Genomic DNA, 21,707 nt, shown 5'->3' with positions numbered 1-21,707 from the left:
TATATTTAGATAGATGTGTAAGATATGTCTTTAGTGCGAGATTTTAATCCAATGATCCTATCAATGGAAATATTTGCATAAAATATAAATAAAAATGTATACTGAATGACATGCTACTTAAATTAAAGTTTAGAAAAATGATGAGTTTCTTGCGCCGCTTCTTCTCCATAGCGAAACACCTTCCGAAGCGGTGGTAGTTTGTTGACTTTCAAAGTATTCTATATGATTCGATTTTGAATAAATGAGATTTGAAGTTGAATTTGAATTTGATTTTCGAAAAGTTTCTTTTATACATAAAATATTAAAAAATAGTTTTTTTATTGTTTAACCTAACGATTAAGCAGACGTGCTACCAGATGGAATAAAAATGAATAAAATTAATGAATTCATACACCTTTTTTTATCGTTTTTACAGCAACGCTATTAGATTTCGAGACAGTATTTTTCAAAAGCAAATTAATTAATATCTCAGAAAAGTCTCATATCGTGCTCGGGATTCGAACCTCGGCCTCCGATTGGGGCCGAGTCAAACCTTCCTTAAGCAAACCAGAATGTGAAGCTGCTGCACAAGAGAGTACATCTGCGTATTGGTTTCACACACAGCTGTCTCTCCGGTAATCGTCTTGTTGCGTGTGTACAGACGTGTAGACAAGTGGATTTTGAAAAAAACAACAAATAAAAAAAATGCTATAAAAGTTTTTTTATAGGAGATTATAGGAGGATTTTTTATAATATAGGAGTAGCAGACGAGCATGCCGTCCGAGCTGATGGTATAGTCCGCGTAAAACTGCTAGTCCGCTCTGAATATAGAAATGAATCGCGTCGCCATAGCAAATTGTATGACTATACCTGCTCGGAACAACTTCAGAGCGGACTAGCAGTTTTGCGCGGACTAAGTGGCTACTGCCGCCTATGGGCATCTATAATCAACCCCAGATAGGATTAAATATTTCTATCCGACGGCCACAGATGCGCCCCTACCCCTGAGGACTAAGCTGGAACGCCTTGGAAAAATATGTCTCCCTTATTACACCAAGATCATATTTAATATCCCAAAATAATTAAAGGCGCTTGCTCGGATTCGAACCTCAGCCTTCGATCGGGGCCGAGTCAAACCTTCCTTAAGCAAACCAGAATGTGAAGCTACTGCACAAGAGGGTACATCTGCGTATTGGTTTCACACACAGCTGTCTCTCCGGTAATCGACTTGTTGCGTGTGTACAGACGTGTAGACAAGTGGATTTTGAAAAAACGAAAAAAAAAAACAAAAAAGAAGAAAGTAAATAATTATAATGAAATGGGAACTGAAAGACTGAAAAATCGCATTGTTGTTTTTTTTTATAATAGTATAGCAGACGTGCATGCAGTTCACCTGATGGTAAGTGGCTACTGCTTCCCATGGACATCTGTAATCAACCCCAGATAAGTTAAAAGATTTCTAATTGAGGTCGTCGCCACTGCCTACCGCCACTGACTAACTTGAAAAATCTCGGTAAGGGAGACATACTTATGTCTCCTTTACCATACACTTCAAATCACAACGCAGCAGTGCTACACTGCTGTTATAAAATAAATAGGTGTGGCGGTGGTGCCACCAGAAACGAACCACAGAGGGTTCTACCACCTACAACGCTACGCTGAGGACGGCCACTGAGGGGTTTTATAGGGTTAAATTCCCACCAAATCAAGTTTTGAAGGTTTACGTCAACAAAAAAGGTCGAGCCCTATCTAAGGTTGATAAAAGTCCATAGCAGTAACTTATCATCAGACGGACTGCATGCTTAAATTAGGTAATTATTGTATAATATTTAATGATGACTCTCGTAAGTATGGATGTACCTACTTAATTATAAATTAATCTTATTACCAATTAATCTTATATTTACTATTATATTCACTAAATTTATTAACGTAATGCAATTATTTTTTCTTATTCTAAAGCATAAGGTATAAACCTATAATCTTAGCTGTAAATATGATTTAAATAAATAAAAACTACGATTTATTAAACACTTTTCAACTTGACTGTACTCGAAAATAAGCAAGCCTCAAAAATGTGTGTCAGCGCTTAAAAGTTTTAATCAAAAATGAGCCGTAAGTAAAAGGCATTGGTTTTATTTTTCCGATAATTTTATATTAAGTGCGTTGATAGGTTATATATGTTCTGTGGTATTTAATACTAGTTTGACCTCAGGCGTAAGGAATTTGCCGATGCCTTATGTCCCACTGCTGGGCTCGTTTTCCCGCTAGTGGAAGATTTGAAGGTTTTTTTTTTATAATATAAGAGTATCAGACGAGCATGCAGTCCACCTGATTGTAAGTAGCTGCTGCCGCTCATAGACATCTGTAATCAACCCCAGATAGGATTAGATATTCCTACCTGAGGTCGGCCACAGATGCGCCGCTACCCCTGAGGACTAAGCTGGAACGCCTCGGAAAAGTCTGTCTCCCTTATCACACTTCAAACCGGAACACAGCAGCGCCTAACACTGCTGTTATTAGGTAGAAATAGGTGTGGCGGTGGTGCCGCCGGAGTCGAACCACAAAGGGTTCTACCACCTTCAAAATGGTTCGATTTAGCACTGTCACCGCACTAATATCTGTCTATAACAGCAGTGTAGCGCTGCTGGGTTCTGGTTTGAAGTGTGGTAAGGGAGACATACTTTTCAGAGGCGTTCCAGCTTAGTCCTCAATGGTAGCTGTGCATTTTTGGCAAACTCAGGTAACCTTAGTCCTTAGGCTAATGACGCATCTGTGGCCGACCTCAAATAGAAATTTTGTCTTATCTAGGGTTGATTATAGATGTTCAAGAACGGCAGTAGTCACCATCAGGTGGAACGCACGCGTGTCTTCTATTTTAATACTATTTAAAAAAGTCTATTTTCCCAAACATCTAAATACGTACTTCGTAAGCTTATTCTAGACTTGATAACATTTAAGATTTATATAATGGCTATAAATAATTCGTATTGATTAAGTATGTGTTATTTGTCCACTTACGATTTGCCGACATGCGGATGTTTTGTCATGCAAATATTGTTAAATAATTTATTTGACATTAATTTAGTTAGATGCATCCCATTTGTATAATATGCCTATACATAAATAAGATAATTATAAAAACGTGTGCTTAAGTGCGTCTTTTCTAGATATACGCTTGGAAGATAGTAGATTAGTAGAAGGTGGTTCGACTCCGGCGGCACCACCGTCACACCTATTTCTGTTATAACAGCAGTGTAATGCTGCTGTGTTCTGGTTTGCAGTGTGGTAAGGGAGACATACTTTTCCGAGACGTTTCAACGTAGACCTTAGGATTAGCATTAGTGGTCGACCTCAAGTAGAAATCTAATCTTATCTGGGGTTGATTACAGATGTCTATGACAGTAGCTACTTAACATCAGGACTGTATGCATTAGCTACTTTATATAAAAAACCCATGTCCAGCAGTGGGACAGTAATAGGTTAATGACACTGTACATTTTTTTATAATACTAGCTTCCCGGCAAACGTTCTGTTGCCATATAAATAAAAAAATGTTAAGGGTGAACAACCCTTATCACATAGGGGTATGGAAAATAGATAGTAGCCGATTCTCAGACCTACTGAATATGCATATAAAATTTGGTGAAAATGGGTAAAGCCATTTCGGAGGAGTACGGTAACTAACATTGTGCCACGAGAATTTTATATATAAGATTAAAGTAGGAGACAAGCATGCAGTCCACCTGATGGTAAGTGGCTAATACCGTCCATGGACATCTGTAATCAGCTCCAGATAGGATTACAATCCTAGCCGAAGTCGATCACAGATGCGCCGCTACCCTGAGGACTAAGCTGGAACGTCTCGGAAAAGTATGTCTCTTTTACCACACTTCAAACCAGAACACAGCAGCGCTACACTGCTGTTATAACAGAAATAGGTGTGGCGGTGGTGCCGGGGTCAAACCACAGAGTTCTACCACCTTTAGACAAGTGCGAGCGAGATAGCATGACCTAGTATTATTTATGTATCTATCTTTAATGAGAGGAATTCACAGATATAAATCAGTAGAAACAGCTGTTACAACCAAATGTCAAGATAAGGTAGCAAGCTTCAACTTTAAAGGTGGTATTCTCATGACATAATCAAATTCTAAAATCTACCGGCTTTACTATGGAGAGTGTTCCGTGGAACTATTTGACCTGGTGCCTACGACACCATTCCTCCATCGCACCACTCGCTGAAGAATGAAGTTCCATCCACACCAGACTCGTGGCGGTCCTCCACGGTTCGGTTTGCAGGGACATTCTTGCCACGAACGTGCAAGATGTGGAATGAACTTCCTCCTGAGGTATTCCCGGAGCGCTATGACATGACGTGCTACCTGATGGAAAGTAGTCATCGCCGCCTATGGACATGTGCAACACCAGAGGAGTTGCCAATGCATCGCCGGCTTTGGATGAGAGCTCTTTTTGCACCTTTTTTGAAGAGCCCCATGTCATAATGCTCCAGGAATACCTCACGAGGAAGCTCAGTCTATCAATTCTCCCTTGGCACTCTCCCGATTCGAGTTCGACTTTCATTTCGCTAATTATTTATGATATAGGAGTAGCAGACGAGCATGCAGTCCACCTGATGGTAAAGTGTCTACTGCCGCCCATGGACATCTGTAATCAACCCCAGGTAGGATTAGATATTCCCACCTGAGGTCGGCCACAGATGCGCCGCTACCCCTGAGGAATAAGCTGGAACGCCTTGGAAAAGTCTGTCTCCCTTACCACTTACTCCCTTACCACTCACACCTTACCCTTACCACTCCCTTACCCTTCAAACCGGAACACAGTAGCGCCTAACACTGCTGTTATTAGGTAGAAATAGGTGTGGCGGTGGTGCCGCCGGAGTCGAACCACAAAGGGTTCTACCACCTTCAAAATGGTTCGATTTAGCACCATCACCGCACTAATATCTGTTTATAACAGCAGTGTAGCGCTGCTGGGTTCTGGTTTGAAGTGTGGTAAGGGAGACGTACTTTTCCGAGGGGTTCCAGCTTAGTCCTCAGGGGTAGCGGCGCATCTGTCGAACCACAAAGGGTTCTACCACCTTCGAAAACGTATAACCTTCTACAAATAAATGTATTTACACCTAATACAGTAAATTTGTAGTAAATACAATTGTATGTTAATTGTTAAATAAATTACATACTCGTAAATGTCTATCGCGAAATCAACTAATGAAGTATCAATCAATGTAAAGGGCCTCCATAGGTTCATCAATTATTCAAATATGGCGGTTATTTTCAAAGGGTAGATAAATCACTACATCTATATATATAAAAATGAATGTTTGTCTGTCTGTCCTTTATAGAATCGTATGCATGATCATGTGATCTTTAGCAAAGTTGTGCATGAGCCCACGAAGGTTTCTGAGTTGGTACGACCAATTCGACAGATGGCGCCACTGTCATTCTAATGAAGGTACAAATTTTAAGTGATATGTATGTCATGTTTTTAAAACGCGGAAGAAAACGCGGGCACTGCTAGTTACGTATAATTCAAATCAATAAAATATTTATATTTTTGAAACCGGGTTAAATGAAATCAAATTAAAAATATTGATTCGTAGTAGATTCTTTACAGAACTCTTTTTGAAAGTCAGTATATCTACCACCAGTTCGCAAGGTTCGTTATGGAGAAGCGGCGAAATAAACTCCATAACACACATTAAAAAAATGTTATCTACAATGATAAACGTAACTTAATGGTACACGTGGAGCTGGGGCTTCTTCAGACCACACCTTTTTATCAGTCAAATAATCACTTAGTTTATAATACCCTGTTATGGTACATAGCGTTTCGATAATCTAAGGAAAAAATAAAAATTAGCAGATGGTTTAAATACTAGGTATTTTAATGGGATATTTTTTATGTATTTATATCATTTGATTAAAAGAAAATAATACAACACTGCGAGAATAAAACAAAACTTTCTCGAATATTTTTTTTTCAAATTTAAATTTTAAAATGGTTTTGCTTCCTGCCTCGAATTTTAGTTTAAATTCTTACGTCAAATTACGATCTTTGGTTAAAACATTAGACAGATTGATTATTAATAAGGGTCAAACAAACTAACAAACAATTACAGACATCAGTTAGTGCATTTAAGTACTAGGTTAGCATAGTTACGGGATGGTAAGTGGTTTCTCCTTTTATAGTATTGCAAGGTTTAATGGGAGACGGTAGATGTCGCTATTTGACAGCTGACATTTATGCTAGGTCTAGAAATTATAAAGTAGCTAATGCAGATAAAACTAATGAGATAAAGGGGTCCCTTAATAACGTGAAGTGCTTAGGAGGGGTCGCATCAAATATCATTTAATCATTAGGAGTAGAGGTCTCAGTAAATATCATGTAATTTTTTTTTACAAGAAACAAAGTAAAAATGTGATACAAATAAGCAATTTTAATGTTCAACTTATTAAATAAAAAATAATTATTAAATAAACTAACTATTAAATTATTAAAAAAAAATATTAAGCAAGTTATTTTTTTTCTTTTTAGATCTTTCCAACGCATTTGCACTTGAAACACAAATCTTAAAAATCTTACGTGATATTATGGGGTGGGGGAGGGAGTTGAGCTAAATATCACGTCAAATTGGGGTTGCCTCTCAACCCCGAAATTCAAATAATTAAAATACAGTGGATTACGAGAGAATTTAAAAAAAAAACAAAAACACGACTTCTTAAAAATATACTTTATATTACTTCCAAAATTTAGACGAATTCAACGACACCTCATATGTTAATCCGTCAAGTCGTTTGTGCTGCAGCGTGACAAAGAATGACACATACATACGCTCAAAAATCCTCAGCTTCAAGCATACATTAATAAAGATACTTCGTCGCCTTGAAATTGAATGAAGCCACAAACGGCTTATTAGTAAGTTCTTTTTTGAATTCTTGACAAATAAAAACATTTTTAGAGAAAATTTACGAATAAATAACTAATACTGCGTAATTTACATAGTAAATAAATAATTATTTCAAATATTTTAGGGACATTTTAGCACGGAGACGTGGCAAAACTTTTTTACGCAACTATTTCAGTTCTCAAAACTGGGTACATTTTCTTGTTAGGAGTGAATAATCTTTACTAATCAATGGCTTCAAGTAATAAAAAGTATTTTTGAAATCGTTGTACTAATCTGTTGTGTAAATTTGAATCTATACTTGTAATGTAGTATTTGCAACGCTTGCAATGACCACTTAAGTCAAGTGGAGTGCATGCCCGCTAGCTCCCGCCATACACAATAAAGATGGCGACCTTTCAACAGCTGACGCAATACACGATGCAACGAAATTAAAGATTGATGGCCCATTTTGACTCCTTTAAGATATTATCGCGTTTAAACCAGTTTCTGATAAGATAAATACGTTTAAGACATTTTAAATCATGTTCGTGTCGAGATACAAAGTTGATATTTTATTGGTTGTTATTTTTCGTATTGGCGCGAAATTTTACGGTCATGTTCCACTTAATGATGTGTAACTATGACCATTTTAATGTTCTAATATTTTTTATTCACTAGAAACATTTATAACTATAGTCTGATTCATAATTAGGTGTCCAAAATGTAAACAAACAAATGTCACTGTCAAAATGAACAAGAAACAAAAACTTTAACAAACTCAACAAAAAACGAAAACTTTACAATTATTCACAATTTAACAAACGCGCTATGTAAACGATAATACATTCGAGTTCAATTACAATCACGAAAATGAATAACATCAGTAACGAAACTTAAAAATGACGGCCCAAGAAATGTTCCGGGTTCCGATTGTGTTACCATTATCACATTTTAATTTTCTACCATAAACCTTGTTTTTTATTATTATCACTGTATGGAACGAAATTGAGGTAATATAAATATTAGAAAATGTGAATTGATCTTAATTTTTTTAGATTATTATTTTATTATTGTTGTATTAATTTAATATTGTCAAAAATAAGAATCTACCATTTGAAGGGTATGTTCTTGATAGGTCAACACCTTTGTTTACATTTTGGACACCTAATTATGAATCAGACTATACAGGGTGAATCTCCATAAAGTGCACATATTGAAACAGGTAAAATTAAACCGTATTTTGTCGACAAAAAAAATATAAAAAAAATAAAAAAATTTTTTTTTTGGGTTTTACGACCTTTTGAATTTTTTTTTGGGAATTGTGCACCTGAAGTAAATAAATCGCTATAACTTTTAAAATAAGAGGGTTATCAGGTTCAAACAAAAATAACAATGATTGCCAATGATAGGCCGTACTGATCCATGAAAAAAAAAACAAAAAAAAATCATCTTCCCAGGAAAAAAATGTCAGATTAGTGCAAAAAAGAACTTTTTTTAGGTAAAATTTTCAGTAATCATCAATTTCCTCAAAATAATCTAGGCATTTTATTTTTTTATTATTGTTTAATGCAATTCTACGTCGTATTAGCTTTCAAACACTAAAAAAACCACGCCTCTAACTCAAGTATAAAGTTTGCTAGGAACGTTTCAAAAAAGATGCTCATGACGCGACGCACGTGCGCCCTAATAAAACTGGTATAGTCCGACCCATAATTAGATGTCCAAAATATAAACAAAGAAAACTATCAAAAATATGTTTCAATGGTAAATTCATGGTAGTTTCTTATTTTTGACGATATTAAAGTGATAAAACAGTAATAAAATAAATCTTTAATAATTAAAAAAAAAACACTAGTTTGTATTAAAAATGTTATTTATTACCAACACCCTTAAAAACTGCCTTTGTTTAAGCGCTCGTAGGAAACTTTATACTTAAGTTAGAGGCATGCTTTTTTTAGTGTTTGAAAGCTAATACGACGTAGAATTACATTAAATAATAAAAATAAAATAAAATGCCTAGATTATTTTGAGGAAATTCACGATTACTGAAATTTAACCTAAAAAAATTGCTTTTTTCACACTAATCTGACTATTTTTTTCTGGGAAGATAAACTTTTTTGTTTCTTTTTTTTCATGGATCAGTACGGCCTATAATTGGAATTCATTGTAATTTTTGTTTGAACATGATAACTCTTTTAGTTCAAAAGTTATAGTGATTTATTTACTTTAGGTGCACAATTCCAAAAAAAAAACTTCAAAAGGTCGTAAAACCCAAAAAAAATTTTTTTTATTATTTTTTTATTTTTTTTTGTCGACAAAATGCGGTTTAATTTTACCTGTTTCAATATGTGCACTTTATGGAGATTCACCCTGTATAACATTTTATATCATGAATTTTTGGAGTGAACATTTCTTAGTTATGCCCTTTTTGTGATGGGTAAAAGATGTTAAACTTGCGTCAGAACGCGTGGCCTAATCGATATATCGTGAAACGGCAAAGCAAACTGCAAAAGTCAAGATGTCGTACGGTGTCAGCATAGAAAAAATATGTCAATGGGTGTCAGTTTCATTATTTATTCATTATAGCTGACCGGCAAACGTTTTGTTGCCATATAAATAAAAAAATGTTAAGGGTGAACAACCCTTATCACTAAGTGGTATGAAAAATAGAAAGTAGCCGATTCTCAGACCTACAGAATATGCATATAAAATTTGGTGAAAATCGGTAAAGCCGTTTCGGAGGAGTACGGTAACTAATATTGTGACACGAGAATTTTATATATAAGATTTTATTATTCAGGTTAGGTTTATAAAGTTTACACTTCTGCCTGCACTCCCGGAGTGACCCGATGATGTTTTTAATTTTTTTTTTATCCTATACCGACATTTATGCAGTCAATTTTATTTCACATTCAGTTCAAATGTTTTGACCACTCCATTGGTGGGTCAATGGTACCACTTTCTATATTATTTGAAGTGCAAATTACCGTGTAACCTGAACCTAGGTGCTAAATTATCATATGATATTGCATTACATAACAAAGTAGGTTTTCACTTCCATGATATTTGTAAAATATGTTACATTCATAGTTTGATAGTAACGATACTACCGCCATCTATTTATTTTATGTATTTTTAGGGTTCCGTACCCAAAAGCTAATAACAGAACCCTAGTACTAAGCCTCTGCTGTCTGGCTGTCTGTCACAGGGCTCTATCTCTTGAACCGTGATAGATAGACACTTGAAAATTTTATAGAGTATTAGCTGACCTGGCGAACGTTGTGTTGCCATATAAATAAAAAAAATGTTAAGGGTGTACAACCCTTATCACTTGGGGGTATGAAAAATAGATAGTAGCCGATTCTCAGACCTACTGAGAATGCATGTAAAATTTGTTGAAAATCGGTAAAGCCGTTTCAGAGGAGTACGGTAACTAATATTGTGACACGAGAATTTTATATATAAGATGTATAACAATAAATAATAAAAATAAATAGTTTGAAAATAAATGGGGGTTCACATACAAGAAATCGCTATTTTTAGCCCTTTTCGCTTTATCTATTAAACCGTAATAGGCAGACAGTTCAAATTTTCGCAATGCGTTTATTTCTATTACAGCTATGATAACAAATACTAAAATTAAAAATAAAAATTTTGATGGTACGGAACCCTCAGTATAGGAATCCAACTCGTACTAGACCAATTATTTACGAATAACAGAGATTTTAGGACGATGGTTAAAAATAGTAATTATTAGTACATTGACTCCTAGTTAGGACTTAAGTTAGGTTCTATCCACAGATTAGTAAAGATACTTCGCAGCCTTGAAATTGAATGAAGCCACAAACGGCTTATTAGTAAGTTCTTTTTTTGAATTCTTGACAAATAAAAACATTTTTAGAGAAAATTTACGAATAAATAACTAATACTGCGTAATTTACATAATAAATAAATAATTATTTCAAATATTTTAGGGACATTTTAGCACGGAGACGTGGCAAAACTTTTTTACGCAACTATTTCTATTCTCAAAACTGGGTACATTTTCTTGTTAGGAGTGAGTAATCTATACGAATCTATGGTTCTATCAAGAAAATCTAGTAATCTACGTGTCCTTTACTGCTTACGAAATGACACAGTAAACTTTTGACCTATTGAGTGACTATTTAGGTACTTTAGAGAGGTTTAACTAATTTACTATTTAAAATGTTGACTTATATTTATAAAGGATGTTCGTATTATGGTCGAATTAAAATAATGAAGGTGGTAGAATCCTCTATGGTTCGACTCCGGCGGCACCACCGCCACACCTATTTCTGTTATAACAGCAGTGTAGCGCTGCTGTGTTCTTGTTTGAAGTGTGGTAAAGACATACTTTTCCGAGGCGTTCCAGCTTAGTACTCAGGGGTAGCAGCGCATCTGTGGCCGACCTCAGGTAGGAATATCTAATCCTATCTGGGGTTGATTACAGATGTCCATGGGCGGCAGTAGCCACTTACCATGAGGTGGACTGCATGCTCGTTTGCTACTCCTATATTATAAAAAGCGGAACTTGTATACACATAACAAGAGATTCCTGACATTAATACATGCACTTGTAGGAAAAATAAAAGAATACAATAGACAATGGCGACAACGGATCACACGGCAAAAAAATAATTAGTTTGATTATAATTTATAGAAGCCTTGTTATAGCGGCTTCTTGGCATCCACTACATTTTTTAATACGTAATGATTTACAATGCTTCTGATGTTTTAAAGAAGCCTTGGGCTAGAACACAAAACTGCGATGCGACGCGATGCGAATTCGCAACGCAGAAAATTGCGATGCGAATTGCTGCGATGCGATATCGTGCGGCGTAGCGTCTCTCAGGGTGACCAACAACAACAACCACTGTGCGATGCGAATCAATTCGCAAGTTCTTGCGATGCGTCGAGGGAGCTCGCAGATTTTTGCGATGCGACGTCGCATCGCAGTTTTGTGTACGAACCCTACGTGTGGTTGTCTAACACAAGGTATAAATTCGACTTAATCTTTTTTTCTCAGGAATGGTAATGAATGTTGCTGACTCGTTAAACAAAATCCTGCGTATATGAACATTTTTCTCACCTAAATCTTTACTGGTACTGGAAAGATGAGATATATGTATTTTGTATAGGCCTACGATGGCACTTACAAATTGTCAGTTATATTTTTTTTAAACTACTACCGGATCGGAACGCGACCTCAACTGAGAAGATCCGGTGAGAAACTCAGTGGGTTTGACTTACTTGTATTTTAGTATATATCAATATTAATGTTTATTTGTCAATATTTTCATAAAGTACTCATTTCATACATATTAAAACACCTATAAAAAGCCATTTATTAACATTTTCTTAGTAAAAAGTAAAAATGTTTCTTTAATTAGACATCTCGACTCCCTCATAAGCTTTGGGACCCCCAGGAGGTCGTAAAACACTTTGTAAATCACTGTTGTAGATAGAATCAACACATGCAGTAGTGGTAGAGGTAATTCAGGTAATATTGGTAATACTGGTAAATCTGGTAATACTAGTAAATCTGGCAATACTAGTCATATAAGTAATACTGACATACGATAAAGTTTTTTCAATAGACTAAAGAATGTTACGGAATTAATAAATCGTTGAGGTCATCGTCAAGCCATTTTTGTCCCACTATTGGGCATCAGTCCAGTGTTTTTACTATTTTTAGTATTATCATAGCAGCAGCAATGTAGGTGGTAGAACCCTTTGTGGTTCGACTCCGGCGGCACCACTGCCACACCTATTTCTACCTAATAACAGCAGTGTTAGGCGCTGCTGTGTTCCGGTTTGAAGGGTGTGGTAAGGGAGACAGACTTTTCCGAGGCGTTCCAGCTTAGTCCTCAGGGGTGGCGGCGCATCTGTGGCCGACCTCAGGTAGGAATATCTAATCCTATCTGGGGTTGATTACAGATGTCCATGGGCGGCAGTAGCCACATCAGGTGGACTGCATGCTCGTCTGCTATTCTTATATTATAAAAAAAAAAAACCTCTTGATTAAGGGGTCTGAGGTTCAAATCCCAGGCTCGTCTGAGTTTTCAGTTATGTGCGTATTAGAAATTAATTATCACTTGCTTAAACGGTGAAGGAAAACATCGTGAGGAAACCTGCATACCTGAGAAATCTTAAAAAAAGTTTTCAAAAGTATGTGAAGTCTACCAATAAGCATTTGCCCAGCGCGGTGGACTATGGCCTAATTCTTCTTATTCTGAGAGAAGACCTGTGCCCAGTAGTGGGACAGTAACGGGTCGATGACGGTTCGAGCTCCCAATCTTACCACCCGCAACCCTAGAAGCCCCTTTTTAGTCGCCTCTTACGACAGGCCGGGGATACCGTAGCCCTATTCTCATTCCGGTACTACAGGTACAAGGACTAATCCTATCTGGAGTTTCTTTTTTATATATATTTGAGCCTAATGATAAAGCAGACATGCTACCTGATGGAAAGTAGTCAACGTCGCCTATGAACATTTGCAACACCAAAGGAGTCGTCAATGCATCGCCGGCTTTGAAGGAGAGCTCTTTTTGCACCTTTTTTGAAGAGCCGTTGAAGAGAGTTAATTATAGGTGTCCGCTTAATTATATATAACTCAAAGGTGACTGACTGACATAGTGATCTATCAACGCACAGCTCAAACCACTGGAAGCGGGCTGAAATTTGGCATGCAGGTAGATGTTATGACGTAGGCATCCGTTAAGAAAGGATTTTGATAATTTCTACCCCCAAAGGGATAAAATAGGATGAAAATATTACTTCGTAACGCGAGCGAAGCCGCGGGCAAATGCTCGTCTACTTTTAAATCAGGTAGACTTAATCTTTGCTACTATATTACATTCAATACCCTATCTAATCTACAGATGTTTCTTACATTATCGCAACCTGTTATAAGTGATATGTCTGGGCGGAGGCACATTTGCATACAAACATAATGCCATTGACGTGCATTGCAAGGTTCTGTTTGAGAATTTACATGTGAATAATTTTGTTAGACTAGGATGTGTAGTAGGATGTTTTTGAACCCGGCAGCCTATGGACATCTATAATCAATCCCAGATAAGGTTACTCCTAAAGCCGGCCACAGATACGCTGTCACCTTTGAGGACTAAGCTCTTCGATCAACAATACCAACTGATCGAAGACTAGTAGGATGTTTTTGAAGCCGGCAGCCACCGGACATCTATAATCAATCCCAGATAAGATTAAACTGCTACAGTTGCGCACAGATGCGCCGCTAACTTTTGGGTACTAAGCTGGAACGCTTCGGAAAATTATGTCTCCCTTACTGTTGAAACCAGAACACAGCAACGCTACACTGCTGTTATAACAGAAATAGGTGTGGTGGTGATGCCGATGGAATTGAACCACAAAGGGTTCTACCACCTTCGTATTTAATTCCTCTTTTTAGGGTTAAGGAGGTTCAGATTAGAGATTCAATTTTTTGAAAATATCTTTGATCGATAATATCGAAAATGAAAAGAAAAAAGTAGCCTAAGTTACTCCTCATAACATCAGCTAACTTCAAGAGGAAGTCTCATGAAAATGGGTCCAGACATTTCCGAGGTTACCCGGAACAAACAGACAGACATACAGTTTTCTTAATATATTTTTTGTTTTTTTTTGTCAGTACCGTATATACTTTTATATGCATTTAGTAAAAATGTTATTGTTAAATTATTTGTTTAAATATTTTTGTGTCATTTTGACGTTACAAACAGACACTTCAATTTCATTTATTTATATATATTAAGATAATCTGACCACACCATAATACAAACTTTCACAAGAATTGCATGAGTGTCACCTGAGCGAACCATTATTAAATTATATCGAGAAACGAGAATTCTCGAGAAATTCGAGAAATACAAATACAGACAACGATAATGATAAAATCGTAAAATTACCAAAAACTTTTCGTTTTCTTTGTTATTTTATGTTTAATAACGTTTGGCCACTTTTTATCTAAGAGTGGAGGGTAGTGACTTTGAGTGTACGTATGTATGTATGTATTCTTTGCCATTTCCTGTAGCTTAAAAAACTTGAAGAATTTTTACACTATTTGACAATGTGCTTTATAAGTTTTATTAAAATATTATATATGCGATAAGAAATAACTGATAACATGAGCACTGAGCAGTGATAGCGTAGTGGTTAAGAAAGTCGGCATCTCGGTCGAAGGGTCCGAGGTTTCAATCATATACACATATCTGATTTTCATTATGTCGTTATTAGAAATTAATTATTATCACTTGCTTAAACGGTGAAGGAAAATACCGTGAGGAAGCCTACGAATTTATAAAAAAAATCTCAAAGGTATGTGAAGTCTACCAATACGCACTTGTCCAGCGCGGTGGACTATGGCCTAATCCTCATTCTGAGAGGAAACCCGTGCCCAGTAGTGGAACGATAATGAGTTGATGACGATGAAATAACTTTGGCCACATTAAAAAATAGTACATTACAATACGAGGACGAAAATTTTTTTTCTGACAAGTGTGAGTTTGCAGGCCGAGCCGCAGGCGAGGACTGCAATCACACGAGTCAGAAAAACATTTTTCGTCCGCGTGTTGTATAAAATTTTATATTACGGGGTCGGAAATGGGGGTTTTGCGCACGCGAAGCGTGCGTAAAACGTCCATTTACGCACGCCGTGATATAAAATACATTTCAAAAGCCAAGAATCTATGTTATGAGTCAAAGGTTACTTTTAATAAGTATTAAAAACTTGTGTTTTAAAATATAAATAATTAACGAATTAAAGTAACGTGATACAGAAATCATTGGGAGATTATAATTGATGCGATTGGACGCGACCTTCCAAAACCTTTATGGTGTAATATTCTAACTTTAAAAGAATCTAACAAACATATTTCTATAGAAAGGTCACGCATGTTTGACTTTTAATGTCATAATCAGCTGTGAAAAGGTCGCCATCTTTGGACAGTTGTCAAACTGACAGCGATAAACTGTTTTCCACTTAGCGATTGTAACGACCGTGGTTGTTGACGCTTAAAATATGTTCCATTCGAATTATGGTTGCTGAGTTTGAAAGGATAAAACCTTGAAGATGAGTAAGGGCTCGACAATGGATTGAAAGCGATAAGAATGACAATTTTTCATACGTGGGAGGAATAAGTTGCAAAAATACTATGGCTCAACGTATGTTAAGTGGCCTTGGATACCACGTGTTATTGTTTACAGAATAGTTTGTAATAAATCAATTTATTTGAATACAGCCAATGCCTTGCGGCTATGGTGAAGTGGAACTCATAATTGGCCTTTAGTTTTGTTACAATAGTTAATAGAAAGTTGGATTGCAAAAAATACAGTTTATTGCCTGCAGGTAGACTTATGTCACGAAAATAGTAGACCTTTTTTAGAAACGGCTTTTAGTCCGATACGTTTACGGCTTCTAAGTCCGATAGTTGACCTGTAAAGATTAAAGATAAATGACATATTTAGGATTTTTACATAGTCTGATACTCATAGGTGAAAAATAGATATAAATATGAGGAATATTTGAGTTTTGCCATATGTTGAAGGGGTGGGAGAGGGGTGAGTCTCAATTTACTTGAAGTTGCACTCTCTACTGTAAAAATAATCTTTACGTATTTATTGTACGACAAAAGATTTAATACAAGGACGCGGCCAAAAATTTTGGTTTTATTTTGTATCATATTCAATAATTTTATTTTCATTAATATTATCAACATAACTTTATTATGATCCTAACATAACTGTATTATCCTCTTATATTAGGAAAGGTTTAAAACATCGTCGTAATTAAGTGGAGATGTACAATGTACATCCCTTTGAGAACTTTTTTAAAGCATTCTCAAATATGTAGGTCCCAAATAGGTAGCTCAATGTGTTAAGGCAGGTGATAATTAATTTCTACCTTTATTTAAACCTTGGAACCCCGAAAAAAGGCCAAAAAACAAACCGCTTGATCCGCCAATGTTGAAGCTTAATTAAACTTAGTATTTGATTTTCTGATTTGAAATAATGAAACAACTATTTCTTTGTTTTGGAAAATTAACACTGGGCCTGAAATATGGGTTAAAAGTTTGTATTCATTAATTATATATTTATAGTATTTATATATATTAAAACCTATTTATAAAACGCTTATTCGTGCTGTTATAAGTTATTTAGTAAAAAAAAATGTAAATCCATAATTGGCTGTAAGAAATACTATATAAGAAATGTATTCGTGTGGATTTTGTAATAATTAAATAAATAAAATAAAATAAAAATTAAACATAAATATTTTTTTATAATATGGTGTAGCAGACGAGCATGCAGTCCACCTGATGGTAAGTGGCTACTGCCGCCCATGGACATCTGTAATCAGCCCCAGATAGGATTAGATATTCCTACCTGAGGTCGGCCACAGATGCGCCGCTACCCCTGAGGACTAAGCTGGAACGCCATAAATGTTATATTATGCTTGACGCATACGAAGTGGCGGACTAATGTAGCTTCCTCAAATTAGTATTTTATTATTCACTAGTTTCTAAAATTCATAATAATTATATTTTACAACAAATAAATGTAAATCAGGGTTATGTTTACCCAAATTCGATTGGTGATTAAGAATTATACTAATAATGTAAATGCTAGATCGTAAATGATAATTTACAATGTTGTTTGTATAAAACAAGTTTATATAATCAAATACGTTTTGGTTTGTTTTTATTTTTGTAATAAACGGATTTGGAAAAGTTCAAGTGATATTTTTTCTTTTGGATATATTCTAGTTATTTTTATTAAGCACTAGCTGACCCGGCAAACTTTGCACCGCCTCAGAATCTATTAATATTTCATATTTATTCGCCTTTTAAACCTTCCCTAAACTTCTACAAATTATTCTAAACTAAAATTAGCCAAATCGGTCCAGCCGTTCTCGAGTTTTAGCGAGACTTACGACAGCAGTTGATTTTTATATATATAGATTACAAAGATTTCTTGTCGTGTACACTTATCTATACTAATACTATAAAGAGGAAAACTTTGTTTGTTTGTTTGATTGTAATGAATAGACTTAAAAACTACTGGACCGACTTTAAAAATTCTTTCACCATTCGAAAGCTACATTATCCACGAGTACCATAGGCTACATTTTATATGAAATATATTTGATAAATAGATTTTGAGGCGGTACAAAGTTTGCCGGGTCAGCTAGTTTTTTATATATTCGATAGACTAGTGGTTATAAGTCAGCTTTTCAGTTTGGGGGTCCGAGATTCGAACCCCACCCAGGCTTGGGTCTCCTTTCACAGTGAACGGGGTTTTACATAGTCCACCGCGATGGGTAATTGCAGATTGGTAGACTTCACACATGTTTGATAAACTGTCGTTTTAACTGTAATTTTTTACTAACTTCAAAAAAGGAGGAGTTTCGAAATTTGAGTACCTATATTTTTTTAAGAATACTCAAACGTTTAGGTTCTTTATTATCTTTCTTTTATCTTTAAAACGAGTGACAATAAAATTAATAAAGCATATAACATAACTCCTAGTATTAAGAGATACACGTCAGGGAATCGAACTTCAAACCTGCATATTCAAAAGCGGAATTTGAAAATACCTATCATTAATGAATTAAATTAATCTATCATTACTCAAGTCAGTTCCGAACCCGGAACCGTACGTGAACTGCATCAACGGTAAAGAGATTTATATTTTTTTATAAAGTAGCCTTGATTTTACGAATATTCAAAAAGGTCACAATAAGTTTATGTACTGCCTTTTTATATCATTTATTCTTTACAATATATCTTATTACTAAATGCCATCTGTCTGATACAAAAAGATGATATTAGATTATCAGCTGTAACGTCATTTACCATATCCTGTGAGTCACTGACTCATGCAAGAATGAAAAAAAAAATTTACGTATAACTTATTTTGTAAGGATTTGAAAGGATTTTAGAATAACTTTATAAGATAGATATAAATTTGACGATCTGCGGGGCGGGTACCGGGTTCAATCCCCGGCCAGACAGATAACTAAACGATGAATTTAGTTTTTTGTTCTGAGTCTGGGGCTATGAGTGTAGAAAGTATTAGTAATTTATTTATATTTTTATATAGTACAAATATACGGCGTAAATGTTGCCAAGGAAAAGACTTTTTCTGTTATTGGTAAAAAATAACTTATGGAATTCCGTGTAAACTCCTTTATTATTCCTAAAATATGAAGCTTCTAATTATAATTTTAGCTTCTCTTATTTAATTACTTTGAAGGCACGGCAAGTACTATATATTTGTACATACATACGTTTATATATTATACTAATATTGTTGATATTATTTTAGTTAAATCTAATAAATAAGATTTGATTTGACATTTTCTTAATAACTCAAACGCGATCCTTATAATCGTTAAGTGGAAAATCGCAATACGATCTTCAAAGAGAATCTCCACAATAGCGGATCTGATGACAGATGTCTAGCAATAATGGCGGTATTCAAACCCAATATGGCGGGCTGTCATTACAAAATACTCTTTATTATACTTTGAATGAAAGGCTAGGGCTTTTGGTATATAAAGCCAAAGATTATTTGTCTATAATAAGAGTTTATTTTTTTGTAATATCTTTGTGCCTTTTATATTGTATATTATTTTTTTATAATAAATGCAGCGAAAAATATTATATTTAGATTTTTTGTCTATTGTTGGAATTATATTCAAATTATGTAGGAGTAATAATTAATAGTATAAATTAAATTTATAGTATTACTTTTATTAATTATTTTGTGTTATTTTCATGATGTTTACATTTATATTGTCACTGGCTGGTTGGTACGATTGTATGAGTTAGCATAAAAAAGAAAAGAACGCCCTTGACGTTTGAGTTGTATTTTTGCGCGAGAATAATAAAATGTAAATGGTTCTAGATATAGTTGTATTCTTTTACAATAGATTTAGTTGCTAGGGAATAAAGAAAAGAAACTTAAATCTGGTTATTTTCGATTCAAGTAAGATAATGTAGGCAAATACAGGTATAAATAAAATGACTGAAAAGGATCATGTAGGAACAATGCAATAGATCAGGGGTAAAAAATCCTTACTAATATTATTAATCCGAAAGTAACTTTGTCTGTCTGGTTGTCTCTTCTTCACGCCTAAACCACTGAACCGATTTTAATGAAATTTTGTACAAAGCTAGTCTAAGACCCGAGAAAGGACATAGCATAGTTTTTATCCCAGAAATCCCACGGGAACTAGGGATGGCGATCTAAGATCGATTAATCGGAGAATCGATCTTTTGGACCCAAAACATCGATTATTTTAATCGATATTAGTAAGGATTGAATCGTAAACTATGCATTTGATCAAGTGATGATCTTTAGCAAAGCGAATTTTCAGTTTTATGTATGTTAGTATGTTATATTATTTTCTTTTAAACGCTGGCGAAGCCGCGGGCAAAAACTAGTAATAAAATAACATTGAAACGCTTTCTACCCCCACTAGGATTTCCTGTGTCGTGGATCCTATGGACACACACAGAAACAAATACACAAACACCCAGACCCAGGAACAGAAACTTAAATACACCATTTAGAAACCTGTCTAGTCGGGGATCGAACCCGGTACCCTCTGCACGTCAGACCAGTATGGTGACCGCTCCGCTACGTAATGTTTTGGAATTTCGTAACCGTTAAACTATCGAATATCCGAAACAAAAATATATACGAAATAATTACCGAATCCAATATAAAAGAATTCGAATAATTTCTTTATATCGAATAATTTCGGATAAGGGAGTAATCTAAAAGAGACATTGTTATAAAAAATAAAAATTAGCACGCTAAAATCGCACAAGGAAATCCTGATTCCTGATGATACTGATGAGGAGAACGGGATAAAATGATTAAAATCATGTATTGTCATCGGTTCTTGATAATTGTTCAAAATTTTAAATTAATAGGACTGTTCAAAGTGGGTAAAAAACTAGTTCAAAGATTCCGTTACATACATACATACAGGTTAAGCTAATAAAAGGGTTGTAATAACATCTTGGATTAATCGACAGTTGATATGTCAGACTTATAATCAATTGGTAATAATTCGTAGATAACATGTCCGATCTATTACCACGATAAGTTGAATATCTTTGCATAAAACGCAAATGTTAAGGACCTTAAATCTAGAAGTTAATTAAATAAGATTTAAGCGCAATTGAAGCCGCACGCAGATCTTATTTATAACATCAAGACAGATAAGGACCATAAACAAGCGAAGCATAGACAAGACCTTTCATTTTCTATGCAGCAGCCATTTTTCTTTTTAAATTAGCTGTCTGCAATATGTCAAGGGTCATAACCTATAGACAATATCCACCGTTTGTTTTATTTTTAAACCAGTATCTACCATAGACAACTCGTTTTTTTTCTTTAGCTATTTCGCATAGATAATATGGTAAGGTCAGTTGATATATAAAAAGTCGAGTGGGGTCAAAGGCGCCCTAAGTTTAACGTAACCAAATGAGTAAAAAGTTATTTTTATTAGATTTTTTGTCTATTTGCGTCATGTATCGTGTCGTCAACCAATAACTGTCCCAGTGCTGGGTACAGTACCCTTACTAGGAGTTTTTACGTTTCGACAAATGACTGTTTTGGTATTTGTTTACGTATGGGCCAATAGGATTTCCTAGTTCTGACACAATCCGCTAGGGGCGCTGATTGGAATTTGTATGGGCAAATACGTAAACAAATACCAAAACAGTCATATTTGTCGAAACGTAATAACTCCTCGTAAGGGTACAGG

General features: G+C 35.1%; 1 protein-coding gene across 1 annotated transcript in view; it reads right to left on the bottom strand.

Moving 5' to 3' along the window:
• LOC140757034 (uncharacterized) overlaps positions 1-21,707 on the bottom strand; it is a 91,789-nt gene that overhangs the window by 40,702 nt on the left and 29,380 nt on the right. The window lies entirely within an intron of this gene.

The sequence above is a fragment of the Epargyreus clarus genome, unplaced genomic scaffold (genome assembly GCF_041222505.1).
Source record: "Epargyreus clarus isolate Ecla_fem2 unplaced genomic scaffold, WU_Ecla_fem_2.2 ptg000036l, whole genome shotgun sequence".
NCBI lineage: Eukaryota > Metazoa > Arthropoda > Insecta > Lepidoptera > Hesperiidae > Epargyreus > Epargyreus clarus.
This window is presented reverse-complemented; position numbering and strand designations above follow the sequence as displayed.